At 36.3% G+C, this 10,038-nt stretch overlaps 1 protein-coding gene across 2 annotated transcripts in view; it reads left to right on the top strand.

The window, feature by feature from the left end:
• Window positions 1-341: 341 nt before the first annotated feature.
• Window positions 342-10,038, top strand: part of RALA (RAS like proto-oncogene A) — a 44,032-nt gene continuing 34,335 nt past the window's right edge. Inside the window, exon 1 of one of the 2 annotated variants that reach the window (XM_075212548.1) lies at window positions 342-623. The gene's annotated coding sequence lies outside the window, so the exon portion shown is untranslated. The other variant, XM_075212549.1, reaches the window with a different exon arrangement.

The following is a 10,038-nucleotide window of genomic DNA, read 5'->3' as shown; positions in this document are numbered from 1 at the left end:
TACCTAATCCCCATAATTACACCTAGTAACCATGTTTTGCAATTATTTACAGGTAGACAAATTGATTAAAATTAACATGCATGCTACCACCTAAGGTGTTTTTTGTTCTGTGAAACTTACTATAATTATTAGACTCATTTCAGTTTGTGGTGGAACAGAAACTTTAGGTATAAAAGAAAAGCATTGTTTGATCATATAAAACTAACTGGTTTATCCAGTCATAAGCAGGTCCCCAGCACCATCAACAGCTGCTATACAAGCAGGCAGGTCACTGCCTCTGTATGAGCTCACAGTGCAAATAGCAACATCATTATCATCATCAGTGACAGCAACACCCTCCTCCTGGACTCCCTTCCTCTCACACACACACACAGCTGCCGGGCTGGACTGGGCCCCACAGGACACCTCTGTGACGCCTGTGTCCTTGGTCCTCACATCAGAGCCATCATTTTCATACGGAGTAATACTCGTGGGGCAGAGGAGGAAGTGGAAATACGAAGAAGGGAGGAGAAAAAAAAAAGGAGGCAGGATCAGGGATCAGGCCCCATTGGAGTGTGGTGAGAGGGACAAGGGAAGGATCCTGGCTGCAGACAGCAAACAGTGGCCCAGGCTGGAGCAGAGAGGTGAGCGTTGTACTGTCTGTGCCTCGTTCATTATTACATCACAAAGATCAATGTCTGTTTCCTGGATGTGCTAAATATAGCATCCATACCTAGGACACATTACATGCACTAATCATGTGCAGGGGACACCAGGGAGAGGGGATTCCATACAATGGGAGAAAGACCTGGGTAAGTGAGAGAGCATCGTTCCAGCTGGCTGGCTGGAAGTGCTTAGTTACGGTGAACAACCTGTATATGTGAACATGTTAATCTTGTTTTATAGGCGTGGGCACAGGTCTTAATAAAAAAAATATGTACAGTCCCACACCCTGACTATATATGTCAGGAGACCATGTTCCATATACATACATACATTACATGGAACGATTGGTATTATAAGCACTTGTCATTTTACGTTATGCAAAGGTATTTCATTATATGTATGATAAATGCTCAGGTGCACTTCAGATAATTGTTGTGCAATTTAGTGTGTGTTTTGTCTATAGAATCTATATGTATACACTGTACATAACCGAAATACATATACTTTAATGCTCATGTGCATGAATGTTGTTAGTAAATGGTAGTATACTAATCGTTTATTTTTGTTCACTTTGTAGAATATAAATATACTATGTGTGTGTGTGTATATATATATATATATATATATATATATATATATATATATATATATATATATACCACCACTTGAGAAAAAACACATTTTACAAGTTGACATATGTATTTGGTTTATTCTTCTGTTGTGTCATTGGTGCTCTGTGTTATTTTAGGAATAGGAGTGGATGTCAAAGTTCTATTTATTTCTACAGCAGTATGTTTTCTGGGGAACATCTTTAACTTATCTTAAAACTTGCAGGCCCTTATTGTTTTGGGTGTGGTGCAGCGTGATCATTAAGGCTTTTCCTTAAGGTCGTTATCTGTCTTTTTTTTTTTTTTTTTTTTTCCCCTATCTGAAATCCATGATTTTAAGTTGCTGTCATCACTCCATGAATTTTTTTAGCTCTGTGGAAATGTTAAAATAATTGGATAACGAAAGGCTTCCTGTTTTTTGAATACCTCTGACCATACAGGTTGTTGTTCTCTCTACTGGATCAAATCTCTTAGATCATATTACAGCCTTGTGTGAGCTTTGGAGTGTAATGGGAAGTGTCCCAGAGATGCTGTCATGTAGCAGAGCTACTGCAGAAATCAGTGGGAGTTCAGCTTCATTTGTAAAATGTGACCTTCACATGTTGCTATTACACTTGTATGATTTTATTAGCAATGATATCTCATTTCAGTATAATTATATATTTTCCTTAAGATTTGTCACGCTTTGCTGGTAAAAAGAAATTAAGTAGAGTTCATAAGTACTTTGAAGTAATTACTTTTTGCCAAAGGTGGTTCTGTTTTTGTTTCCCACATCTATACATAGTATGTTTGTCATTGAAACACACAGATTTTGCAGTTATGGAATATATGTGTTCTCGGAAGATAGTATAATCCAAATTAGCCGTAGTTAAACATCTGTCAATAAATTCAGCAATTTGAATCAAATAATTAAATATATTCTCCATCATTTCAGTATTTTGTAGATTTTTTTTTTTAGTGATTGTCTATTGTGCATGTAAAAGACAAAATGCAAAATGGCTGTGACATGTAGAAATATTGGTAGCACTGCAATTAAAGACAGTTCTTTTTCACCAGCATGAATTGAATACAATGCAGCTGTATTGCGTGACTGCACTCTGTAAGCAACTTTAACATCATGCCCTCATTTGCATTTTGGATTAAAATTACAGTTTAATGGAATTGGTGACCTTTTACAAGAGTTTTTGTTTAGTTCATTTTACTTGCAAGTCAAATTGTTTTGACATTGCATATTTTCCCATTATTGTTTCCCGTAGTTTTTATAGTTGCTCATTTGAAACGGAAATTAGGGAATCTCTTGAGCCTGCAAAAATATATGTTGTTGTCAATAATCTTCTCTTAAAGAAAACAGTTTGGCCAAGAACAGAGACAGTCAATATGGAGTAGCAAAATAAATATATAAGTATGATATACAAAGCCATTACTAGCCTTTCAGACATAGTGGCCATGTTGTTGTTTTTTTCTTTTGCTACTTTATAGGAGGATAGGGATGACGCTCAAGACTTCACTCTATTCGCCTACCGAGCCCTCATGTGCAAAGTAATATTGATTATTTTTAGTACAAATTGACATTATATTCACTTTGTACTTTTAGGGGACATTCAATTGTGTGTGATGTGCCACTGAACATCGCAGCTGTGCACAATTCCATGTACCACGACATCACAAACTTTTCTGCGCACCTCTATAGGGTGCGAGGAGAACACTTAATTTTTAAATTGCCGCTGAGTGCCTCGACTGTTTCCGGGGCACTTTTCAGACAATAGAATTCCCCTCAAGTGTGTAGAACGCTGTAACATGTGTTTCTAAATGTATATCCCCGTGGGGTAATGTTGCAGGTTTTCACCATGGGAAAATTGCTGAATTTATTGTCACGTGCAGTTATTCCGCAGCTGGATATTGATGCTTAAAAATAATCATCAGCTATTTATATAGCGCCACTAATTCCGCAGCGCTGTACAGAGAACTCGCTCACATCAGTCCCTACCCCAATAGAGCTTACAGTCTAAATTCCATAACGCACAGACAGACTAGGATCAATTTGATAGCAGCCAATTAACCTACTAGTATGTTTTTGGCTTGTGGCAGGAAACCCCGAAGGGAAAACCCACGCAGAGATGGGGAGAACATACAAACTCCACACCAATAAGGCCATTATTTATATATATATATATATATATAATAAATATATATATATATATATATATATATATATATATATATATATATATATATATTCGATGGTGCTGTTCACCAAAACAAAATAGCTCCATCTGTAACAAAAAATAGTAGGACCTGCCACGTTGTTTGCTTTGCAGAGGCGATATGAAGAATCATTTTAATAAAACATTGCCATCTAGTGGCCAAGTTCTTGAAACTCATAAAAGGTAATAAGATGGCCACATCTTAATATATGTATTGCAATTGGTGGAGTTTAGGTGGCTTAATAGCGCTCTCCAGTATTGACTGTGAGCATCATGTGATCGGCTTACGTCCTACCCCATAGTCAGCTACTTTTAGACCAAGCAGGCCTCAATATGCTATCAAATTCATGTATGGGCAGCTTTACTTGGCATATGTTAAGAGACATTTAAATGATGTAAAAACAAAGCTAAAAACATACTGCCAGATTTAAGTATGTTTGTCAAATATTAGGAGTGATATATTAATATATTTTCACTTATGACCGGTTTCTAGCTTTGAATTACACAACTTTGATAATAGAATATGTTGACAATAAATATCTTTTTTACCTGATGTTTCAATGGCAATGAGTATTAGTCTATAAGCATATATCACAGGAAACTCAGGATAATTCCTGTTTTGGGTGATCTGTGTTCAACAACAATAATATGTAACCAGTAACATCCCCATGACTTCAGCTAGGCCATTGTGCCTTATGGTGGTGATAGTTTTGCTTTATAAAGGAATATGATATGTACTCTGTATTGTAATAAACAGCCGGGATGATTTGTTTATATTATCTGTTTCTTTGCTGGCATAATCTATGACTCTAAACTTCATGATTATGAAAATGTATGTGTATTGTTTGACTGGACTATTTTTGTTTTGTTTGCTCAATATATTGTGATTCTCAGAATTGTTTTATTCTATAAGTATGGACTACTGCTTAGTTCAACATATGCTTCTTGCGGGCGGGGTACGCGTCACTGATGCTGTTAAATCCGACGCCGAGGACACCTACAAAAGAAAACCGATTTGAGAAGACGACAAGAATATACTCAGACTTACCTGATCAGCAGCTGTCAGTGTCCTGCTACGATCGGATATCTTGTTTCAGAATCTAATACCCTTGATATTAATAGATTTTTGAAAATAGATTAGTCATCCAAAATAAGATGTGTTTATTATATAGCTAATAAAACTTGTGAATATTTGTGGCAATTGGTTTTAATATTTAGATTTTTTTCTTTTTGATGGTTGAGATTATGCTTATGTATCTCTCATTGAGGAAGCAGTGCGCAGAGTCCGTTTTACAGTATAGGCTATTGCAGAACATTCCCCATTCTGATGCCCTTGGCATCTGACACTGCCATGAGAACATTCTATAATTTAGATAGGGACACTGTTACTTGTGACACATTTTGCGATTACTGTGATTGACTAATGAAGGTATGTCAAGGTCAAAAATAGCTAAACAATGTCCGCTAAATACTTATACAGTTCATACTTATAATATAGCAAGACAAGTTTTGCTTACTGGCTGGATGCTATATTCAGCATATATCTGAGGTCATTTATGAAGCGTAAAACAGTCAAAGCGCTGAGCAAAACTCACCACTAGAAGAAGAGGGCAAGGACATCGCGGGTGACACACCACTACACTGATGATTCTAGTAGACCTGTCATCACACAGCAGTGGAGGCCTGTGGTGATGCTTATTGGCATCATGCACTGCCCACCAAGTCACATCATTGCGTTGGTGGGCAGATCTTAATGTAGCTTTGGGCAGGCCATGGAGACTCAAATCTCGTCATCAAAGTCTGTTCACCCTGACTTTGTAGACCACCCCTTTGTATCTCCCAGAGTGCAGATCAGAAAAGTCAGCAAGTATGAATACAGTTCCAATGTCCACTTACTCTCATGATTACGTTTATGCTCTGAATGAGGCTAAACAGAGGTATTTTAGAAAAACTGAAGCATTTTATTTAATGAACGGGGGTGGTTGTAAGGGCTGGTCTTTTGGGGTAACGTTTCTGCATTTGCACAGTGCGCTTTTTCGGATTTTTCCACCTCTCCGCAGACCTTAATGCTCTACTAGTTTGTGGAGGTGCCTCCTGACAGCTAGTAGGTACTAGACATCTTGATGTGCTCTGGAAGGAACATCTAGCTCTAGGTACAAGCCTATGGTGTTTTGTGCTGCACATAAAATGTGCTTTGTTTATTACCAGCATAGTTTCGGCCTGAATATAAGCTTTTTTAAAAAATTAAATAAATTATATATTTTGGGCATTTCGCAAAACCTGGGGCCTGACAACAGCATCAGAGCTATACTTTGGATAATACAACCCCATGACTTTTTTTTATATATTTTGCCACCTGTGATGAGCAATTTTACAAAGGTTCATGGGCAAAGTTGTGCCTTTAAATAGTGTACAATGTTTATCTACAATTGTTTGTTATGGAGGAGAGGCACTTCTCGTCATTTGTCATTTCAGGCAGTAGACTGGGCACGCCCCTGATCTTGGGAGTTGCCGTTGACGATTTCTGTGATTAAAGCTTCATTTTCCTACTAAAAATAGATGGCAATTAGTGCATTAGTTTCTGATTCATGGGTTTTATGCTGTCCATCCATCCTGTTATAGTCGGTAGACTTCGGCTCTTAAAATATTATTAAAGTATATAGTACACACACTTTTTTATTTTATTTTTGCCATTAACTGCTAATATTTTTGGAAGCAGTTCACAGTTGTCTCATTTTTCTGATGCACAAACTATAGGACTTCTTTCTATTTGTACTTCTGATTATTTAATATTGCTATAACCATTTTCTGCATGATATCAAACCATTGATGTATTTCTTTACCTGATGGTCTTATCTACATGTCACTAGGACCTAGCTACAGCCCAGCACAAGTCTAAAAGGTTACTGTAATGTTTGATATTTATTCTTTTATGCTGGTGTACTGTATTGGTCATTCCAAGGCCACAAAGAACATTGCAATTGCAGATATTATCTTCTCAAGCAAAAAAATAGGTTGTTAAATAGTGCTGACCTGTTTCTCTGTGTCATTAAGCGTTCCTTCATAGTGGCGAGTGACAAGAATCTTATAAATTCATCTTGCAATGAATATAAAAAAAAGTTGTGCCTAAAATTGAAAATTACATACAAAAGTTGATGCTGTTGTAATTATTTTTATTTTCCTTATAAACTGCCCACTGTTTTAAAACAGCAGTGAATTGTCCGCCTGAGATTCTGGGGGATCCCAAGAGGATGCCTGGAGCCATTGCATTTTGATGTTAAACTCTATGCAAAAATATTGGAGAATAGACTAAGTAATGTACTCCCAATTCTAGTACGTTATTATCCAGTAGGACTTATCCCAGGAAGACAAGCCAGGGATAATACAAGGAATGCCATTGACCATCATAAATATCAGTTATAATATTATTTCTTGATGCCAGAAAAGCTTTAATCAGTATCTCTTAGCAATTCATGTTTCAATCTATTTTTATAGCCTTTCCAAAATATCCAAGCAAAAATGAAAGACTTGTATGCATGCAGATCCTTAATAATCTTGTGGCAGGATCATTTTAATCAATACTTCCCGAACTTCTTTATTACTTTTTGCAGCCATTCAAAATGTCTCTCAATATTCATTTAGAATTAAAAATACACCAAGAATTTATTTAACATTATTTGAGAAGCCCACAAAGTGTTCGTGCAGAGGTTTTTCCAGATGATAAAATTTACTGTTGTGCTGCCCACCCAAGTCAAGTTACAACTTTGTTCTCTCCACCTCTTCCATTGACTGGGCTTCCCCTGAATGATAAATACCTTATCTTAACAACCCTCTCTTCTCTTTGGGGCCCTCCTAGACAGACCAGAACAAACTTTACAAAATGCTTCGCTAAACGTTATTGGTCGTTTTGTAATGTCTCTTCCTTCCGGTAAGGTCTCAGGACCTACTTTAAAAAATGATGTATCGTCACTTCACTGCAAAGGTATGATCTCATGTCTATAAAACATCCTACTGGACTTGGTCCTGGGGAAATAGGACATGCATGAGAGGGAGTGGAAGACTATTGGGACGCAAAAAGGGAAAATGTTGCCTCTTGCTCAATTTGTGACCCTGATTAAGGAAAGTGTCTACAAAATGTGTTACAGATGGTACTGTACTCCTGAAAAACTAGTGTAATGTATAATACCTCTAACCCTGATTGTAGGAGACATTGTGGTCATATATATCTGGTGGACTTTTCCAAAAATAGTTTGATATTGGGATAAAGTTTAGAACCTCGTGACTGCATTACTTCCCTGTCCTGTCTAAAGATTTTTGGATTTTCCTCCTCCGTTATCCTTTCCAAGATATAGACAAATACTCAGCTAAACTAGACTCCTATGTCTAGTCTCCTTTGAAGCAGCCATGCCTTATAGCTAAAACATGGAGACAGCTGGAACTGCTTTCTCTTTTCTCCCTTAAAGCTCTCATATGGGTTATTACACCCATGAAAAAGATCACTTGCTATCTCCATTATAAAGAAAATACTTTCACTTTTGTCTGCGCCCCATGGGTATTTATGGAAAGACAGGTCTCATTTTTGACTTCTCCCCTATACAATATTTAAGAATCCCTAGAGCCTCTACACTTTATATACACTACTATGTGTTTGATAGCATCAGCTGCTTCTATTGCCGGCTTTTATTCTTTCATAGGATTCCATTATTTGTCTTCTGGATCTGTATCCTGGTGTGGGACAAATTCAGGAGGATTACTGCAGTTAGAATTGTATACATTTTATTTGTGTTGAGAAATTCCTGCACTATCAGCGCTCTCTGGCTCTATTTGTGTTTTCACCACTATGAATATGCATAAAGGATATGGATAAGGCGATGATTTCCCCACCCTTCCCCCAACTTCCCGTCTTCTACCCTTTTCTTATACTTTTGAATGTTTTCTTTTTTTTTTTTCTGTTTTTGTTCCTTTCCTCATTTTATTATTTGTAACAATGTAACCAAAATGTATGCATTTATTTATTGTAGTTACAAAAGTTTAAATACTAAAATTATGAATCTTTATACTATTTGTCTTCATTGATTTAATGTATCTGCTCAATCCAATAAAAGTTGTGGGGAAAATTATACACAACATCAGTATATTTTTAAGTAAGAACTAGTTAATATGCCGCAGATGGTAAACCGTTTTATAGTTCTGTATCCATATGTTTATGTTTGAACTTTTATTGCAGCAATAAAGAAAACAAATAACACTGCACAACTTGCTTTTATGGTCTTACGACTACTACACATCACTGTTCTCTGAAGCAATAGCTGATTACACATATAGGTGAGTTAATGGGATTGTAATAACTAAGGGGTTTTTTTTTTTGTTTTTTTTTTAAGCAGTCTGGAAAAAATTTAGTTTTTCGTCATATTATGTGACACATATGGTAATCAGAAAAATCCTGAATTTCTCACATGAAACACAATATAAAATTATCATTGTTGTTTTTTTAAAGTTATTTTCAACACAGATGCACACCTAATCTAAAACTGTCTAGTATATGAAGTCAGGGATAGAACAACCTGTAGCCAATCAGATCATTGGAACATCCACAGTGGCACAGGATGATTAAGGAGATGACGAAGACCATTGAAAAATAGAAATAATCCTTACATTGTTGGCATTGGGCTCCGTCTTTAAATATTTCTGTTCATAGTGTTGATACTATTTGTACGTATGTATTCCCAGAGAACATTAAAGTGGACCGCTTATTGAATAAATAAAATGTATCTTGTACATACAAGTTTTAAAAATGTACTTTTTGTAGGTTAGAATACTTTGTAAAATATTTTTTGCTCTGCTTATTCTTGATCAATTGACTGTGTAGAAAAGAAGACTCTTGTTGTTGACAGGTGCACGTTGTAGGTTTTAAATAACTGCACTGGAAACTCCCTAGAAAAACAAACACATTTTAAATAACCTCCCTTGGGAAGAGCATAAATGTGTTATTACAATAAATATTTAACCAATTAGCAGGTTTTAGAGAATGTGATTACACAGTGTCTGTGTATATATGTGTTTGTGTGTGTGTATATATATATATATATATATATATATATATATATAATTTTATACACGAGGTATGTCTATTAAATAACGAGACTGTGATTCCACCTAGTAAACAGGGCAGTAAAGCAGTCTGAGCCGGTTGTAACTGAATACGTAGTAACCTTGAACCTCCATGAGAAGCTGCAACACTCTATGACGTTCAGTTGATTGTGAGTCGCCATTTAGTTTGGTTGTGTTTTCTGTAGAGTGCCGAAAAGATGCTAAGTTTAAAAGTTGAACAACGTGTCAATTTGAAATTTTTAGTAAAATTGCACAAAACACCAACAGAATGTTTTCAAATGCTTACTGCAGCCTATGGGAATGACTTCCTGTCTTGTGCGTGTGTGTTTGAGTGGCACAAAAGATTTAGTGAAGGACGTGAGAATGTCGAAGATGATGAACGCCCTGGACGTCTTTGCACTTCAAGAACCGAAGAAAATGTAGAAAAAAATCAGTCGGATTGTTCGAAAAGACCACCGACTCGGTGTTCA

The sequence above is a fragment of the Mixophyes fleayi genome, chromosome 5, assembly GCF_038048845.1.
Source record: "Mixophyes fleayi isolate aMixFle1 chromosome 5, aMixFle1.hap1, whole genome shotgun sequence".
NCBI lineage: Eukaryota > Metazoa > Chordata > Amphibia > Anura > Limnodynastidae > Mixophyes > Mixophyes fleayi.
This window is presented reverse-complemented; position numbering and strand designations above follow the sequence as displayed.